Below are 9,465 nucleotides of genomic sequence, written 5' to 3' on the forward strand. Positions count from 1 at the left end.
GTTAAGATAGTCAGGGGAAAAGTTCAGTGGATGTTACTGAACCTCTAAAGCAAACTTTGGAACAAAAGCAATGGTAGTTATTTTTTGCTAGCCAGCTTGTGGTTCTTCCATTGCCTTAGATGGTTAACCTGCCCTAATTTCTAGGGCTTTGTTAATTAAACAGTTTAATTGTTTATCATGTAATCCTAAATCCTAGGACTGAAAGGCAATGGAACATATGAAAAGAACATATAAAAGCATTCAAACCCTGCCTGACTTGAAAACACACTCAATGTTATATACCTACTCTTCCATAACCTTAGAAGTACTTGATAATAAATTATGTTTTATTTATTCCCTCTAACACCTACTCTAATAAGAATTTACGAGACTCAGGAAAGGATGGAAAGGGAGTAAGGGTTCTTATGTTCTGGTGGAACAATCTTAATGTTCAATTGTTTCCCTTTAGTTGCTATTAAGATCTTAGGACTGGGAAGGGAGTTTATACCAACCTTCTTCAGCTGAAGAGAGAAGGGCTTTAAAGCATAAACAAAGAGTCAGATGGGGAACAACACCACAAGAAAAAAAAAAAAGAATTCTGGATGGCAAAAAAATCTCCACATATAAAATGGAAACTAATGTTCAGATAGATTAATTATAGGTGTTTTAATGATGTCATTCTTTTAAGGGTAATTAGAGAAGTCAGTGAGTTATTTAAAGAAAAAGGTTAGAAGAGCTTAGAGTAACTAAAAATCCTCTATTTCCAGGAAATATAAAGCACCCTTCTACCCTAGTATGCCTTGAAATATATAATTGAAAGAAAAAAACTTCAGTGCTTCTTGAATTGTGGTGGCCAGGCCTCCTGGGCTTTAGTTTTTTACCTAAGAGAGAAAAAACAACAGTGAAACTCAAACCACCAAGTTCAATTCCGTGGGCCAAATCCTAAAAATAGGTCCAGACTCAGCTTTCTTACAGAAGGAAGTATAAAGTAAGAAAGAAAAAACAGAAGTTTTGTACTTCTTTTCAAAGTCGTCTTGATTTAATGCCAAGTCCACAAAGTGCCCTGCTTGTTAGGGGCCTCTTGTGAGCTGGGTTGAGCCCTGTACAGTTACCAGTGAGACACGGTGCATGATTCTGGGAAGTAGTAGAAAGGAAAAGGGAGTAATAGAAAGAAAAAGCATACAAACCCAGTTCTTCATATTATTATTTAAACATACAATTTCAATTATTTTTGAGCTTTGTATGTTAGTTATCCATAAATTCACACATACTATGGTGGAATAAAAATATAAGAATGCCACACTGTGTACTTTGAATATGGTGTTCAGTACATTTTCCATAAGGATCATGGTTCAAAACACCAAAATAGAGTTCATTTTGTATTTCTGTGCTATATAGACAGATATTATATGAAACACTTGTATTATGATTCAGAGTTTTTCTTCGTTATAACTTCATCATTCATAGATACTCTTTTTTTTGTTTTGGAAAGTTCTCCAAGACAAACAGATTTAAGTTGAAGTCATTTTCCTAATGGATCAATTCATCTATAATTTTCTTGAAGAAGATACATCTATTAGGATTAAGAGAGAAGATGAAAAATTTCATGTTCTATATGAATTTACCTTCTAAATTCACCTTTCAGCAGACATTTACTGAACATCTATACCTTTGCTATAGTTATGCTGGGCCCAAAGATAAGTGAGAAAATCATCATGCATTTGCAGAAAGAGCTTAAAATAATTTATGTAGCATGCTTAGTTTGGTGCCTGGCACAAAATAAGCCCTTGATAAAAGGTACAATGCCACTGAAGAGCCCTGTAAATACAAAACATCCAAAAATTCTGTGCTTTCGATTTTCACAAATATATTGTGCTTCTAATTTTGTTTTTAATAATAACAGGCTTCTTCCTGCCATTTACAATGGAATGGCAGGGAAAGGGGATCCGACAAAAGCACAAAACCATGCAACACAATGTATAATGTGATTAAAGAGGTGTAAACAAAGTATTAGGGTTGCTCGAATGTAGGGTGTGGAAATCAGAAAAGCCTGGGAGTCGATATTTAAGCTGGGTTTTCAAAGATGGGAAGTGTGTCCACAAAGAGTTCAGCTAGATTACAAAATACATAAAGGGTGTTGTCAGACCAGCTTGTGGCTAGTCTTGAATGCTAAGAGTTTATTATATATTTTATTCACCAAGGAATAAGGACCCAGTAAAGATGTCAGAACTGGGGAGGGAAATATACATATAGAGATACACATACACATACACAGACAGACAGACAGACAAAAGTACAAAAGCACTCCACAATATTTTCTTTCTAGATGGTCAATAATTTACCCTTACACTCGATGGAAAATCTCAACTCTTCCTGCTTACTAAGCCATAAGGAAGAGGAGTTTGGGGAGATGGTCTGGCTGCAGAGGATAAGCTGGAAGAGCTGGGGTGCTAACGAGGCTCAGCAGAGGATGGAAATGCTACCCCTCCTAGAAGCTGGGAGACAGCTCCTGCTGGGATCTGGGGGGATCTGGGAGCAGCTGGATGATTCATTCTCTATTGGCTGGCTTGATGATAACCAGGGAGAAAATGCTGTGTCTCCCAGTGTCCAATAGCCGACTCTGGTTCAGTGACCCTAATAGCATAACCAAGGACATTTGGAGACAAGAGCATGCAGGATCCAGGGGATGGGGGCACAAAGCCCACAAATGCCTGGGAAAACCAGCCTCTACCCCAATCCTCCTGACCTCCCCAATACTAACTGTCCAAGAGTCCAGTCTCCAGAAGGAAGGATGTCATAATTAGAATTGATCATACACATGTCCTTCTGAAAGCTTTAGGACAATCCCACCCTGCTTTACCTCCCTCAGTCCCCAGGATGTTTACTGTCAGTTCAGCTCTCCTGGTGCAGACTCAGCTGAACAGTTTTTAAAACCTTCTGCAGGAGTGTATATGTGAGGGACTCTGGGGCTGCTGATGAAGCTCACCTGCAAAGGGTACTGTGGTTAAGCTGTTTGTCCTGAGGTAGTAAAAAAGAATGTACCAGAAAGGAGTTTGCTAACCAGTGCATAAACGGAAATGTTGACAGGTTTCTATTTTTTTCTTTTGTTTCATACAAAATCCAAAAAAGGAGCAATAAAAGCTCTGAGTTTTTCTCTAAACTATGAAAAAAAAATTAAGTTTTTATTATGGTTTTTGAGTTAGCAGCTCAGAATCAGAACCTCACCATGTTAGACACATGGATAAGATTATAATAGGTATAGAATTTAACTCTATTCTTAGGATTTATATTCACAGTGAACCAGGATGACAACTGATGACTGCCAATGGGATTCACCACATTGCAGTCAATTATTACATAAAGTAAATAAGTTGTAATCGATCATTTGCCTACTAACTTATAAAATTATCTGATTGAAGTCTGCCTATCTTACTAGCTGCTCTTTGAAGATTGGGCCTCTTTCTATTGGATTCACTTCTATAGCTCCAGATTGATGCCCATTGTAGAGTAACGGCTCAATAAACATTTGGGAAATGATTATAGCCAAGAAAATCATAGAAGAAAGTTCTTACAAGGTTGAAGGCTACTCTTAAGAAAAGGAAGACCCAGTGAGTAATTCTGCAGTTATGGACCCTGTCATTTAATGACTATGAATCACAATCAGCCCCCAGGATTATTGGGCTGGGAAACTGTTGACTTTGAAACTTACAGGCATTGAGGTGACTTGATCTGTATCCCACACAAAATTAAGACACCAACTTCCATGACAAGCAATAAATAAGAACATAAGTGGCTAAAAGTTTGCTCATATCTTTAATTCAAACCCAAAGTTTTTAAAAAGTGGTAAAAATCAGTGTTCATATGGGTTTACAGAAAGTTCCTAATTGATTTTAAAAAAACTAAGGAAAAAAAACTGCTTTACAAATGAATCCACTTTCTTTCAGTCCATCATTTGATACAGTTGCAAAGTATTGTTTTCAGTTTTGTTCTTTTCCTGTACTTGCTGGGATCTTCCCTTGGAATGGATGACCACGTATTGCGGTTCTGGGGTCTATAGTCAATACGAACACACTAACTTTTCTTAGTATTATTCATTAAAATTGGTGAGCATGTTGGTGTTCAATGTGCAATTCTCTCAAATTTTCTGTATGTTTGAAACTTTTCATCATAACGTGGAGAAAAAAGTATCTACATTAGAAAGGAAGAGTGTGGTGTGGGTCACTTACTGCTACTGTTTGAATAGACAGCTGGTACTTACTAAAATGTTTCTATATTAATGAAATGACTGTATATATACCTAGGCATAGCTCGGAGATATTGCAGGTTCTGTAGAACACCACACTAAAAAGTAAAGATCACAATAAAGTGAGTTACATGAATTTCTTTGTTTCCCAGTACATATAAAGTTATGTTTACACTACACTGTAGTCTATTAAGTGTGCAATAACATTATGTCTAAAATGAATGTACACACCTTAATTTAAACTACTTTGTTGCTAAAAAATGCTAATGATGATCTGAGTCTTCAGCAAGTCATAGTCTTTTGTTGGCAGAGGGTCTAGCTTCGATTTTTTTTTTTTTTTAATCATTTTATTGAGATATATTCACATACCACGCAGTCATACAAAACAAATCGTACTTTCGATTGTTTACAGTACCATTACATAGTTGTACATTCATCACCTAAATCAATCCCTGACACCTTCATTAGCACACACACAAAAATAACAAGAATAATAATTAGAGTGAAAAAGAGCAATTGAAGTAAAAAAGAACACTGGGTACCTTTGTCTGTTTGTTTCCTTCCCCTAATTTTCTACTCATCCATCCATAAACTAGACAAAGTGGAGTGTGGTCCTTATGGCTTTCCCAATCCCATTGTCACCCCTCATAAGCTACATTTTTATACATCTGTCTTCGAGATTCATGGGTTCTGGGTTGTAGTTTGATAGTTTCAGGTATCCACCACCAGCTACCCCAATTCTTTAGAACCTAAAAAGGGTTGTCTAAAGTGTGCGTAAGAGTGCCCACCAGAGTGACCTCTCGGCTCCTTTTGGATTCTCTCTGCCACTGAAGCTCATTTCATTTCCTTTCACATCCCCCTTTTGGTCAAGAAGATGTTCTCTGTCCCACGATGCCAGGTCTACATTCCTCCCCGGGAGTCATATTCCACGTTGCCAGGGAGATTCATTCCCCTGGGTGTCTGGTCCCACGTAGGGGGGAGGGCAGTGATTTCACCTTTCAAGTTGGCTTAGCCAGAGAGAGAGGGCCACATCTGAGCAACAAAGAGGCATTCAGGAGGAGACTCTTAGGCACAAATATAGGGAGGCCTAGCCTCTCCTTTGCAGCAACCATCTTCCCAAGGGTAAAACTTATGGTAGAGGGCTCAACCCATCAAACCACCAGTCCCCTATGTCTGTGGTCATGTTAGCAACCATGGAGGTGAGGTAGGCAAATACCCCTGCATTCTCCACAGGCTCCTCAAGGGGGCACTACATCATTTTTTTTCCTTGTTTTTCTTTCTTTTTTTTTTTTTTTAACTTTCCCTTCTTTTTTAAATCAACTGTATGAAAAAAAAAGTTAAAAAGAAAACAAACATACAATAAAAGAACATTTCAAAGAGACCATAACAAGGGAGTAAGAAAAAGACAACTAACCTAAGATAACTGCTTAACTTCCAACATGTTCCTACTTTACCCCAAGAAAGTTACATAATATAGCAACCTTTCTGTGAACTTGTTCCTACTATATCCATCAGAAATTAACAGACCATAGTCATTTCTGGGCATCCCCAGAACGTTAAAAAGCTTATCTGTTCTTCTTGGATTATTGTTCCCCCTTCCTTAATTACTCTCTACTGCTAGTTCCCCTACATTCTACATTATAAACCATTTGTTTTACATTTTTGAAAGTTCACATTAGTGGTAGCATATAATATTTCTCTTTTTGTGCCTGGCTTATTTCACTCAGCATTATGTCTTCAAGGTTCATCCATGTTGTCATATGTTTCACGAGATCGTTCCTTCTTACTGACGCGTAGTATTCCATCGTGTGTATATACCACATTTTATTTATCCACTCATCTGTTGAAGGACATTTGGGTTGTTTCCATCTCTTGGCAATTGTGAATAATGCTGCTATGAACATTGGCGTGCAGATATCTGTTCGTGTCACTGCTTTCCGATCTTCCGGGTATGTACCGAGAAGTGCAATCGCCGGATCGAATGGTAGCTCTATATCTAGTTTTCTAAGGAACTGCCAGACTGACTTCCAGAGTGGCTGAACCATTATACAGTCCCACCAACAGTGAATAAGAGTTCCAATTTCTCCACATCCCCTCCAGCATTTGTAGTTTCCTGTTTGTTTAATGGCAGCCATTCTAACCGGTGTTAGATGGTATCTCATTGTGGTCTTAATTTGCATCTCTCTAATAGCTAGTGAAGCTGAACATTTTTTCATGTGTTTCTTGGCCATTTGTATTTCCTCTTCAGAGAACTGTCTTTTCATATCTTTTGCCCATTTTATAATTGGGCTGTCTGTACTATTGTCATTGAGTTGTAGGATTTCTTTGTATATGCAAGATATCAGTCTTTTGTCAGATACATGGTTTCCAAAAATTTTTTCCCATTGAGTTGGCTGCCTCTTTACCTTTTTGAGAAATTCCTTTGAGGTGCAGAAACTTCTAAGCTTGAGGAGTTCCCATTTATCTATTTTCTCTTTTGTTGCTTGTGCTTTGGGTGTAAAGTCTAGGAAGTGGCCGCCTAATACAAGGTCTTGAAGATGTTTTCCTACATTATCTTCAAGGAGTTTTATGGTACTTTCTTTTATATTGAGATCTTTGGTCCATTTTGAGTTAATTTTTGTGTAGGGGGTGAGGTAGGGGTCCTCTTTCATTCTTTTGGATATGGATATCCAACTCTCCCAGCCCCATTTGTTGAAAAGACCATTATGGCTCAGTTCAGTGACTTTGGGGGCCTTATCGAAGATCAGTCGGCCATAGATCTGAGGGTCTATCTCTGAATTCTCAATTCGATTCCATTGATCTATATGTCTATCTTTGTGCCAGTACCATGCTGTTTTGGCAACTGTGGCTTTATAATAAGCTTCAAAGTCAGGGAGTGTAAGTCCTCCCACTTCGTTTTTCTTTTTTAGAGTGTCTTTAGCAATTCGAGGCATCTTCCCTTTCCAAATAAATTTGATAACTAGCTTTTCCAAGTCTGCAAAGTAGGTTGTTGGAATTTTGATTGGGATTGCATTGAATCTGTAGATGAGTTTGGGTAGAATTGACATCTTAATGACATTTAGCCTTCCTATCCATGAACATGGAATATTTTTCCATCTTTTAAGGTCCCCTTCTATTTCTTGTAGTAGACTTATGTAGTTTTCTTTGTATAGGTCTTTTACATCTTTGGTTAAGTTGATTCCTAGGTACTTGATTTTTTTAGTTGCTATTGAAAATGGTATCTTTTTCTTGAGTGTCTCTTCAGTTTGTTCATTTCTAGCATATAGAAACATTACTGACTTATGTACATTAATCTTGTATCCCGCTACTTTGCTAAATTTGTTTATTAGCTCTAGTAGCTGTATCGTCGATTTCTCAGGGTTTTCTAGATATAAGATCATATCGTCTGCAAACAATGACAGTTTTACTTCTTCTTTTCCAATTTGGATGCCTTTTATTTCTTTGTCTTGCCGGATTGCCCTGGCTAGCACTTCCAGCACAATGTTGAATAACAGTGGTGACAGCGGGCATCCTTGTCTTGTTCCTGATCTTAGAGGGAAGGCTTTCAGTCTCTCACCATTGAGTACTATGCTGGCTGTGGGTTTTTCATATATGCTCTTTATCATGTTGAGGAAGTTTCCTTCAATTCCTACCTTTTGAAGTGTTTTTATCAAAAACGGATGTTGGATTTTGTCAAATGCTTTTTCAGCATCTATTGAGACGATCAATTGATTTTTCCCTTTTGACTTGTTAATGTGTTGTAATACATTGATTGTTTTTCTTATGTTGAACCATCCTTGCATGCCTGGAATGAACCCACCTTGGTCATGGTGTATGATTTTTTTAATGTGTCTTTGGATTCGAATTGCAAGTATTTTGTTGAGGATTTTTGCATCTATATTCATTAGGGAGATTGGCTGGTAGTTTTCCTTTTTTGTAGCATCTTTGCCTGGTTTTGGTATTAGATTGATGTTAGCTTCATAAAATGAGTTAGGTAGTGTTCCATTTTCTTCAATGTTTTGAAAGAGTTTGAGTAAGATTGGTGTCAGTTCTTTCTGGAAAGTTTGGTAGAATTCCCCTGTGAAGCCATCTGGCCCTGGGCATTTATTTGTGGGAAGATTTTTGATGACTGATTGGATCTCTTTGCTTGTGATGGGTTGGTTGAGTTCTTCTATTCTTCTCTGGTCAGTCTAGGTTGTTCATATGTTTCCAGGAAATTGTCCATTTCTTCTACATTGTCCAGTTTATTGCCATACAGTTGTTCAAAATATCCTCTTATAATTTTTTTAATTTCTTCAGGATCTGCAGTTATGTCACCTTTTTCATTCATTATTTTGTTTATATGGGTCTTCTCTCTTTTTGATTTTGTCAGTCTAGCTAGGGGCTTGTCAATCTTGTTGATCTTCTCAAAGAACCAACTTTTGGTGATATTTATCCTCTCTATTGTTTTTTGTTCTCTATGTCATTTATTTCTGCTTTAATCCTTGTTATTTCTTTTCTTCTACTTGGTTTAGGATTGGTTTGCTGTTCATTTTCTAGCTTCTTCAGTTGATCCATTAGTTCTTTGATTTGGGCTCTTTCTTCCTTTTTAATATATGCATTTAGTGCTATAAATTTCCCCCTTAGCACTGCTTTTGCTGCATCCCATAGGTTTTGGTATGTTGTGTTCTCATTTTCGTTCGTCTCTATATATTTAGCAATTTCTCTTGCTATTTCTTCTTTAACCCACTGATTGTTTAGGAGTGTGTTGTTTAACCTCCAGGTATTTGTGAATTTTCTAAGTCTCTGATGGTTATTGACTTCTAATTGTATTCCATTGTGGTCAGAGAATGTGCTTTGAATAATTTCAATCTTTTTAAATTTATTGAGGCTTGTTTTATGTCCCAGCATATGATCTATTCTGGAGAAAGTTCCGTGAGCACTAGAAAAGTATGTGTATCCTGGTGATTTGGGATGTAATGTCCTGTATATGTCTGTTAAATCTAATTCATTTATCAGATTGTTTAGGTTTTCAATTTCCTTATTGGTCTTCTGTCTGGTTGATCTATCTATAGGAGAGAGTGATGTGTTGAAGTCTCCCACAATTATTGTGGAAACATCAATTGCTTCCTTTAGTTTTGCCAGTGTTTCTCTCATGTATTTTGTGGCACCTTGATTGGGTGCATAGACATTTACGATTGTTATTTCTTCTTGCTGAATTGCCCCTTTTATTAGTATGTAGTGGCCTTCTTTGTCTCTCAAAACATCCCTGCATTTGAAGTCTA

Source organism: Choloepus didactylus, chromosome 7, assembly GCF_015220235.1.
Source record: "Choloepus didactylus isolate mChoDid1 chromosome 7, mChoDid1.pri, whole genome shotgun sequence".
In the NCBI taxonomy this organism is placed as follows: domain Eukaryota; kingdom Metazoa; phylum Chordata; class Mammalia; order Pilosa; family Megalonychidae; genus Choloepus; species Choloepus didactylus.